The 10,895-nt window shown below is 34.1% G+C and overlaps 2 long non-coding RNA genes across 3 annotated transcripts in view; both read right to left on the bottom strand.

Moving 5' to 3' along the window:
- LOC112904697 overlaps positions 1–10,895 on the bottom strand; it is a 49,351-nt gene that overhangs the window by 480 nt on the left and 37,976 nt on the right. The gene's annotated exons all lie outside the window — the stretch shown is intronic.
- LOC112904696 lies at positions 9,192–10,460 on the bottom strand. Of its 2 annotated transcripts, XR_003231283.1 has the most exons (4): positions 10,394–10,460; positions 10,241–10,330; positions 9,436–9,533; positions 9,256–9,312 (listed from the first exon to the last, which is right to left on the bottom strand). It is a non-coding gene; the product is annotated as an uncharacterized LOC112904696 (long non-coding RNA). The 2 variants fall into 2 exon arrangements; XR_003231282.1 differs by lacking the exon at positions 9,436–9,533 and having other exon boundaries at positions 9,192–9,312.

Raw genomic sequence — 10,895 nt, 5'->3', positions numbered from 1 at the left:
AGGAAAAATTGTTGCTGCTGTCACTTCCTCGCCGGGAATCGAACCCGGGCCGCCGCTTTTACGCACATTAGTAATGAGACACTTCTGCAGCGCCAAACTCAATGCATTAGTGAATCAACTTTACCCACAACGTAGCTTAGTGGTGAAGTACTGGTGCGTAATAAGAGGGGTCCGGGTTCGATTCCCGGCGAGGGAGTGACAGCACCAACAATTTTTCCTCATTAATTTGACGTTATCTGTGGTAGGTAAAATTAATTTGAAAAATTGATTTACTAATGCATTGAGTTTGGCCCTCCAATTTTTGTTTTTCATTTTTAAAGCATCACTTGACACTTTTTTATTTTTCTAAACTTTTTTTACATAGAAGCTATGAATTTTTTTCAAAAATATACACACTTATTTCTACAATTCTTCTCTTATTTGTCCCGCAAAAGATGTCGATGAAGAATTTTTTTTAATAAACTAACTAATATACTATAAGCAACTCGCAAAAATCTGGAACATGTTAGGGATATGCTAAACATATAGTTGTGAAACACACCAAACCAAACTGTATCCCGTAAATTGACCGCATTATTCTAATAAATGGGTAGAGGAGAAGGACGCGCCACGATTTTCGAAGGATACGCAGACCTGCTGTTCAGTGCTTATCATGGTGCCAGTGACTTGTATATTTACCTGGTTGTGGAATGTTTGTACACAAAGGGACAATTGAACCCACCCCATTAAAAGTATATTTGGAAGTACCGACAGTTAAATGTACCATCGGTAGTTAGATTTATATATGTATATAGTTCTTTATATCAACAACTTAGGTATTTGTTACCGGTTATATTTCTATTGTTAAAATTGTAGTTGGTAGGGAAATCAGAGGTGCAATTATTATCCTTTTATTATTAAGAATTCAGTGCAACAATCTCCCTGAAAGCAACCAGTTATAATTGTAAATATTCATGGTTCTTTCTTGTAAAATACACTTTTAAAAGTTTCAAAGTGTTTGAATTTATTCACATAGGAGAAAAAATTGATGAAAGTGATTATTCGAAAATAATTGACTTCATCCAACACCTGCCTTATTTGGTTCAGGGAATTCATTTGGTTTGCTGCTGAAAGCAGGACGGCTTGGTGTAGATGCATTAAATTATTACATTAATCACATTAAATAATTAAGTCTTAACGTTTTACTTTTTGGCATGCACTCTTGCAATTCTGTACCATTACCATTCATATACCAGCCCGAATTGCATCAATGATGTTAACGCGCAAAGTTGAATTTTCCCCAAGGTCATTCCATTTTTGATAGAAGAAACTTTATGTACCCATAGGTTAGTTCAAAGTTTAGTGTACCTTCAGGCGTTCGTGAACAATCCGGATGAGATGCATCAAAGTTCTAAATCTTCTGACATCAAGTTAATTTACGAAACACCTTCATCAAGTGCAGAGGTTCGCACCCGTACTACTTAACCAATTATAAAGGCATTCCGCCCTTTAAGGTTCATGTCCCGAAAGTCGTAATGAAAGGCAACTTAATTGCATTGTAACCTAAATTAGCAGCTCCTAGTTCGTCCTCAATTATTACAGTTTGCGAAGTAATTTCACTTCCAAACATTTGTAGACACCGCAGCGTTTTGCCGATTTATTATGCCAACTATTGAAATATTTAATTATATATCATTTATTCTAAATAATACAATGAAATACAAACGAAATAAATGAGAATGTCCCTTAATTAATACTTTTTACTTAATAATAGATAAATAAATAAAACTAAATGCTTTTCAGTGGCGGTATTTCGACCCCCCTCTCAAATAAAATCTAAACAATCGTACTGTTGATGCTTGCGTTCGCATATCTGCGATAAATGTTATTGTGTATTTTAACTCCATTAATAGTGGAGAAACGTACTTAACTTAATTGAGTCCAGTTTATAGCAACATTGTACATAGTTTCTTTTGGTAAAAAAAATGTGTTTATTTACGAGATCACATTACAAACCTCTAAAATTATCAGTGTTTCCCAACTATACGAGGGTGGATTGATAAGTTTCCGGCCTGACCAAGAAAAACAAGGTTTTTAAAAATTTTTTTTTTTTATTTCTCAACATAATCTCCTCCAAGGCTGATACATTTCTCATAGCGGTGTTCCAGTCTATTAATGCCATCTCTATAGACTGATTCGTCAAGCTCCTCAAAATAACCATTTACAGCTTCGATTACNGGTCATTCCATTTTTGATAGAAGAAACTTTATGTACCCATAGGTTAGTTCAAAGTTTAGTGTACCTTCAGGCGTTCGTGAACAATCCGGATGAGATGCATCAAAGTTCTAAATCTTCTGACATCAAGTTAATTTACGAAACACCTTCATCAAGTGCAGAGGTTCGCACCCGTACTACTTAACCAATTATAAAGGCATTCCGCCCTTTAAGGTTCATGTCCCGAAAGTCGTAATGAAAGGCAACTTAATTGCATTGTAACCTAAATTAGCAGCTCCTAGTTCGTCCTCAATTATTACAGTTTGCGAAGTAATTTCACTTCCAAACATTTGTAGACACCGCAGCGTTTTGCCGATTTATTATGCCAACTATTGAAATATTTAATTATATATCATTTATTCTAAATAATACAATGAAATACAAACGAAATAAATGAGAATGTCCCTTAATTAATACTTTTTACTTAATAATAGATAAATAAATAAAACTAAATGCTTTTCAGTGGCGGTATTTCGACCCCCCTCTCAAATAAAATCTAAATAATCGTACTGTTGATGCTTGCGTTCGCATATCTGCGATAAATGTTATTGTGTATTTTAACTCCATTAATAGTGGAGAAACGTACTTAACTTAATTGAGTCCAGTTTATAGCAACATTGTACATAGTTTCTTTTGGTAAAAAAAATGTGTTTATTTACGAGATCACATTACAAACCTCTAAAATTATCAGTGTTTCCCTACTATATTATGCATGTATTATACATATAAACCTTCCTCTTGAATTACTCTATCTTTTAAAAAAAACTGCTTTAAAATCCGTTGCGTAGTTTTATAGATCTAAGTATACATAAGGACAGACAACGGGGAAATGCGTTGCATGATTTCGTTACATAGCAACTCGCATGAAACGAACTTACCCTAGCGTGCGTAAAGAAGTTTAACTTCAAAATTACCTGATATTTCCCGAGACCCTCCTCCCCACGTGAAATTAAGTGAGATTCGGCTTGATCCCTCCCCCCTGGACGCCCCCTTATACATTTCAAATAATGAAAGAGAACTAGTATAATCTAGTCCAATTTGATTTTTATCGAGATCTAGATTTGAATCATTTGAAACAAAATTGTCGTTGTTTTTTAAATAATCAACTAATAGCGGAATAGTATTTCTTGTGGCTCATTTATTTTAAATTTTCGACGTTTCAATGCGAAAACTTCAAGAAATATTATCAAGTAGAAACAGATTAAACTAAAGATGTCATGAACTACGAGAAGCAATTTTTGTTGAGTATGAAAACCATATTTATTTTGAATAAAATTTTTAAATTAGTAGCATAATTAATACCATTAATTATATAGAAGTACGTTTATAAATGTGAATATGGCTGAAAAAAGCCAAAAAACAAATCCAACTGGCTGTGCTTTTCAAAATCTGTAGAAATATTAGCTAAACCCTCAATTTTAAATAAAGCATTAATACAATTTTAAGCTCAGATTAATTTTGCCAGAAAACATCTGATTTCAAAACGAGAATGAAATAATTAAACCACGTATCATATAAAACTTTTTGTCAGATAGATAATATTGAAAAAAGTAAAAGAAAAATCGTAAACTACGTAGCTACGGTATCGTGCTTCTGTCTAACACTACCTCATAGAAAAACAAACAAGGAAAATCACTTCCGGTTTTTAAATGAACGGAAATAAAATCTCAAATATATTGAGCCTCTCGAGTTACATTACAAGAATGAATTTGAAAAAGATTAAACTTACTATTACGTTACTTTTTGTCAAAGTTTCCTTATCTAATTAATAATTTCCAAAAGTGGATTTTACTTATAAATGTAGTGGGCAGCTCTGGAAATTTTTAAGCTAATTTGCAAAACTTCATAAAAATTTATATGAAGTTTTTATTAAAGGTTTCATCAGTAGAACTCTTTAATTTTGTTCTACCCAAAAGGAACATTTTTAATTAGATTATTGCTAAAGTGTTTAATTATGTTAATTTAATTTTTTACCTTGTAATTATCACTCCAATATTATCATCATTTCGTGTGTACTTCCTGTTAATTATAAGTATGTAAATGCATATCTACGTACCTACACCTTACACCTTTTATACTGTTTATTATGCATCGGTCATAAAAAAAAATAAATAATTTATATGCGTAGATTATAATTATGCGTTAAAAAATTCGTGTCGTAACTCAATTAATTCATATCATTGCAGTTTGCAGATATATATCGTCTCTTTTAAACCAGTAGCTTCGAAAGAATTTCTTAATTGATAATTTCTATTCCATTTTATATTTGTTTGCAGTGTCTAAAGAGTATATTGAAAAACCTTCCAAACATGATTCGGATTGACTTGACTGTTTTAAATGACCTTAATAATATGAGTTTCTATATAGCATGTATTTAAAATAAGTAGTAAACTTGCAGGAGGTGATGGGCACTATATAACAAGAAAATTAAGTAAATTTTTTATGGTACGAAAGTCCACCGTTTTCAAGAAAACCATATGTGAAAGTGCAGGGAAACGCCAGTCCGGCCCTGATAGGATTAGAAAAGGAACTCCACCACCTCATGTTGCAACGTCGCGTTACACAATTACACAAGTTAATCCTGGTTATCATTCGGTATGGTCATCACCGTCGCGTTCATATATACCACTGTGTGGGGGTGCGCGAGATGGATAATGTCTAGTTCCCTCCCATATACCTGTTTTTAATTAAGGATTAAAATTTTCCGTATGTCGAATTCCCTCCTAATTATACATCAATTGCCTACCAATGACCTTGAGTTCTAATTGATAGATTTTCAATCTGGAATTTACGTTACAATACAAAGTGTTTCATATAATTTTAAAAAATTGTTAACAAGACAAACTAAAACTAATAAAGTTTTTCTAGATGATCGCATCAAAAAGCTAGACGCACACGAATTTCCAAACAATAAATTTGTTAAGATAGTGTTAAGAATGTCCTCACAATTGTACAGCTAGCCCACGCCGCTTGGTGTTGAAATATATATTATCATGCAAATATTGATTTGAATTAAGTCGAAGAGCATTTGAAAAAATTGAAAAATTAATTATTCAAAAAATAATTAAGCAATCGAATACTAATCTTCTATTTAATTCAGTGTTAATGTTCGATTCTTTGCGAATAAAATACACATTTGACCCTAATTTAAATGTTAATGCAGTTTTTCCAAATGAAGCAAACTGTTTTGCTTTCTTAAATGCACATTCCTGTGAACACAATCACGAGCTTGCATTCGCCCAAACTTTGTTTTAAGCATACATTAATACGGCTGTAAGCGACGGTACAGCAACTCGACGTCATTGCGTCAAGTAAAATAAAAACCTAATCTCCCATGCCGTGAAACGAATTTCCACATCGGAGATCGGACGAAGTAAATTCCCCGGCACGGCCATTTTAAATATTCATTTCGTGTAAATAACCGTTAAAATTATTTATTGCCTCGCAAACGTTTCATTTTCCACGTTGCTGATTTACCGCCACAGGTGCGAAAAGGTGCAGTGTACCAGTTTTTAATCGGAACCAATTGTGAACTGCAGTTCATTATAATATTTTCATCTATCGCGTTCACAATACGTTTTTATACACTTCTTTACTTTTATTGCATCAACCAACTTCATCAAAATAATTTTATACGTATAGAAAAAAAAACTTTTGGGTGTTTCATTCCCACCAGTCACTAATGCTGATGGGCGGGCACTCCCTCCGGACTATGCCGGAAAGTAGGGCGGAAAGCCCTTTTCAGCCTCCTTTCAGGAATCGTGGGAATGGGTGGGTGGTGGTTCGAGTGAGAAAGATGAGACGGATGAAATAATGAAAGAAGAGAGTGACAGATTATCTATGGAATATTACTGCCCCAGCATTTGCCTATGTGATCCAAGGAAACCACAGAAAACTAGGACCAAGGCAGACGGACCCCGAATCGAATCAGCAACCTCCCGAATTCTAAGCAATAGACTAAACCTTTAGGTTAGAACTGGACAAACTTTAACTTCACTCCATACCCTTCAATGAGTACGAGAGAGTAAGCAGTAATGACCCATACTGCTTTCTCTTTTTCTTCTCCCTTCCACTCCCATATCAAGCACCTCCATCCCGTAAAGGAGCGAAGCCTCTCTCGCAACTTAATAATACCTACGAATATTTTCTAATGATCGTCCCCAGGTCAGGGGTAGCATGCCGGACTACAGTCTATACTATTGGGTTCGGCTATGGAAGAGGGAACTCACCTACGAAATGAAAGGGATAAGAAAAGGAAAGAATCATCTCACTTGCACTCGCACTCGCAATGTTGAACTCCTTGGCTATACCTGAGGAGCACTCGGTAGTCAAAAGAGCCGAATTTGCCCGGCTCTGCTCTAGGTCATGCCGCTCGGTTCCTCGGGTATAGCCGAGGAGCTCCCCATTGCTCCTGCTCCTGCGAGTGAGATAATTATTTCCTTTTCTTATACGTTCCATTTCGTAGATAAGTCCCTTTTTCCGTAGCCGAACCCAATAGTATTGCGACCATAGTCCGGCACGCTACCCCTGAGCTACGGGAGGAGTGGAGGGGTTTGCTATGGGGGTGAAAGGGAGAAGAAAAGGAGAAAGCAATATGGGTCTTTGCTTATTCTCTCGTACTCATTGAAGGGTATGGAGTGACCCGAAACTACCCTCAGGTAGCAGCTCCTACGGAGTACGAAGTTTGCCCGGCTCTGAATTAAATTTAATAAAAAGTTACCATCGGCATAAAATTAGTATGGGTCAAAATCGTTACATTTTATTTTAAAGTATGGACCTTACTTGGAGAATTTAACAAACAGAAACACTTTCGTTTCGATGCGGTATCCAATAAAATTTGTACATGCACCCACAGGACTTATTTATAGTAAACACTTTATGAATGTCCTGTTACATAATATGAATAGTATTTGCTAAAAATGGATATTACAGTTTTTAAAACTACCTTTAAAAAGTTTTTAAATACATTTTGGTTATATGGCGGTAAGAGCACATTGTATTTTAAAGTACTTCTCGCACTACATAGGTCATTAGATAAGTTCTACAATACAGCTTTTACTTTTACACTCATCTAAAATAATTTCCACCACGGCTTATGCACTTATTGTCAATAATACGTAAATACCAATAATCAAAAATGTCCTTTCACTTTTTTACTGGAAGGTCTGAATAGACCTGATTCCAAGCATCTAAAAGTTCAGGATCTGTTTGAATCCTCCTCCATTTCAACTGATCCTTAATGACCGGAAAAAGAGCAAAGTCACAGGGAGCTAGATCTGGGCTATACTGGCCTAATTGCCCCAAATGGGGTGTTTTCACACTAATTTAATTTTTGTTTTCACACTTCCTTTCATTAGAAGAAGCTTTCCTACTATGAAGCCCTGAAAACCGAAATTATACCACAAGAAAATCATGATGACCGTATGAAACTGTCGTTGTTGGTCATGGATCAAGTATCCATGTAAAGCAATAAAACCATTTAAAATGGCATTTAATATTTTAGCCACCCAACTGAATTATATTTGAAAATTTACACAGCAATGACCTTTTTTATAGAGTCTTATATTATATATCGTCAACCTTCATACCCAATCTTGTACCGTACTCTATAATTGAAGACTGAACTTTACAAATTTATAATAAGGAACCCAAAACATAAATATATCCAAATAATTTGCATTAACGGTTTATATTTTTGAGAATAATTGTATTGCCTAAGCTGCAATTTGCATAAAATCATTACTTAGTGACTCTGTGTGACATTTTTACGATATGATTGCTTACTAAACCATGATACTATAAGAAATCAATTTAAAAAACATTTTTGTGCAACATATTTTTATTTTCTACCTCCTGCTATATCAAACTTAAACAACTTATGAACATTTGATGTAAATAACAACACCGATCTCTAATTAATGCAAGTGCACCTAGTTTCATCAATAAAATGTTACAATACTGAATACTATCAACTTCTACTTCTATAAAATCTATCAGATACAAAAGAAAAGCACGTTGCAGAAATAAAACTTCGATAATCACCTTAATACCATCTTTTTTTCTAGGAAATAAATCTTAAACACAAAACTACTCATTTCTCACTTCAACACTGGCTTAAAGTTACATATTTGTATATGCCATTTTACCAAATGTATTTCTCTGTATCTCTAAAGCGAAGTGCTCACCGCAAGTAGCGTGCATCTAGGGATGTTACTTCAAATTCAAAAATCAACACTCACTGAATGAACGTAGCAAACAACATACCAGTTGTAGCTTGTAGCACGTAATACTACTACAATTAATGTAATGGTTGCTCTATTTTCTTGTCATGCCACTTATGTGTTACTTCACTTTGTTTTTGATTAACCAAATATAAAAGTTGATACAAATTTCAATATTCATTTGTTTCAATGATTGAAGCAAATCCCTGTATTTATGATCACATATGTGACTAATATTCAAATAGGAATGTGCAAGAAAAGATTTGGAAAAGAGGATTATATGCACTGTGTGTTTCTTTGGTTTTCCAGAAACGATGTATTCAGTGTCTTTATTTTGGACAGTTATCATTCATATTGAGTGAATTTACTGAATCTAATACATCTTTAACAGTGACATTATAATACTGTGTGCGTTGAGAAAGAGTTATGTCACGCCACTGTCATGTCAAAATCATCCCTCTTTTGACGCCACGCTTCTTCGGTGGGTGCTCTTCCTGAGGTAACACGCCAATTTTATTTCACTTTAACTCAAAAAAATGCAACCTGTTATACTATGACTAGAGGACTATTATCTTTTCTGAAAAAACCTTCACATCAATTAATACATTTGCAAGGAAATTATTAGATAAAATCTAAACAATTAACTGATTTGCCGTTCCCCCATGTATACATATAAATATGAAAATTTTATTGAATTGTACACGTATGTATGTATGTCAGAACGTTCAACCTTTTCTTTTATAAATTGCCCAACTTAAAAACCATCCCTATTTGCATTTTGTTCTGCAGTTGTAAATTGTAGTAGAATAACAAAATATGAAATGAGCCTTGTGACTATCTGCAACAAAAATGTACAGTCGGAAAAATAAAGGACATGATGTTATACCAAAACGTTGTTGGCCTGAATATTAATCTTACATGTCTTTTTAGGAAATGCCTAAACTTCATCAGGCAGAATTACCTGTTATAAGACAAAAATCTACGTATGTCCACTATGCTCGGCCGATGCTCATGAGCGTAGCTAGAGATTTTTCCTAGGAAAGGGCGGATATTCAATAGCTGTAATTTATTAAAAAATAGTAACATTGTCCAGTATTTGTGAGAAAGCATATGCTGTAATGGGATGATCAAGTACGCACGAAGGTTAAAATGTTTAGCTCATGGGGTTATTAGGTTTAAAAAGGATAGGTTTAATTTACTTGGTTTCTATGTTTTTAAACTTTGTGCTAACGTCATGACCTATCAGAGATTTTTCCAGGGGGGGAGGGCAATGAGGTTTCTAGGCGGCACTCCCTCTTTCCCCTTTCTATCTACGCCAATTCTATTCTTAATTAATGCATTAAACTGTTACCAATTTTTTTTAATATTAAATATGTTAACCCAAGAATTATTATACTGAATTGCCTAGAATCATAGGTTACGGTAGGAACAGACAACACAGATGAAGTGAGTGTTACCATTCAGCACTCGTCACTATATGTTGTAAGAATACAACGAAATTAAAAAATACTGAGCAGGTACTGTTCCGAATTAGGATGGAATTTTCCTAAATAAAAGATAAAATTTACAGCACTTTTGTAAAAAATGAAAATATCGCCGAACTTTCGACGTAGTAGTATTAAGTCCACCGCACAAAGAACTGTTTTCTTATAATAGATCATTCTGCCGGTGAAGATTTAGTTACAGCTTTTTTTTAACTCAATAGTGTTTACAGCATATCTATCAGTGTTGAGTTATTACGTAAACATTAAAAGTTGTCCGCTCACCCAAATGTTTACTGACCAGTCCGTTGGCAGAAAGTTGAAAAATTTACGTGATTCCTTCCTAATTGTTGACATAATTAACAGTGATGAAATCTGAAATAATTTCTGTACTATTAAACTTTCAATAGGTATTTTATGTAGCTAAACTATCCGTACCAAAGATGAAATTCTATTGCACACACACTTCGAACTTAATTTGTAGAGGTTGTCATGTAACTGTGACATCTAAAAAATTATAATAATCTCAATACAAGTATTCGACGTATCCAGTTCAAACATGTCATATTTCTTCAGCAATTTATTTTGAATCGATTTAAAAGCAAACTGTAATCAAGGTAAAGGTTAAGCTACACAATGATTAATTTGATAACCCTAATGTTGTTTTTGATCTTGTGCCATTATAGAAAGCAATAAATTAAGTGAAATGAAATCTATAGGCCAAATATTTCATGAAACGTTTTTTTGTGAAATCAGGCTTTAGTGTTTCATTTACTTCAATTATACAGAATAGGGACCCAAAAGGACCCGAAAAAAAAATTATGCATGGAAATGCAAATGTCCAAGATCCGCGGCTGGATGTCGTAAGGTGACAAAAGGTTTTAGCGAAATTGACGGGAATGATTCACATTTTTTGTTCCTTCTGAATCAATTTTAACAT

The sequence above is a fragment of the Agrilus planipennis genome, unplaced genomic scaffold (genome assembly GCF_000699045.2).
Source record: "Agrilus planipennis isolate EAB-ADULT unplaced genomic scaffold, Apla_2.0 scaffold248, whole genome shotgun sequence".
Lineage (NCBI taxonomy): Eukaryota > Metazoa > Arthropoda > Insecta > Coleoptera > Buprestidae > Agrilus > Agrilus planipennis.
Note: the sequence above shows the minus strand (reverse complement) of the source record. Positions and strands in the feature narration are given on the sequence as shown.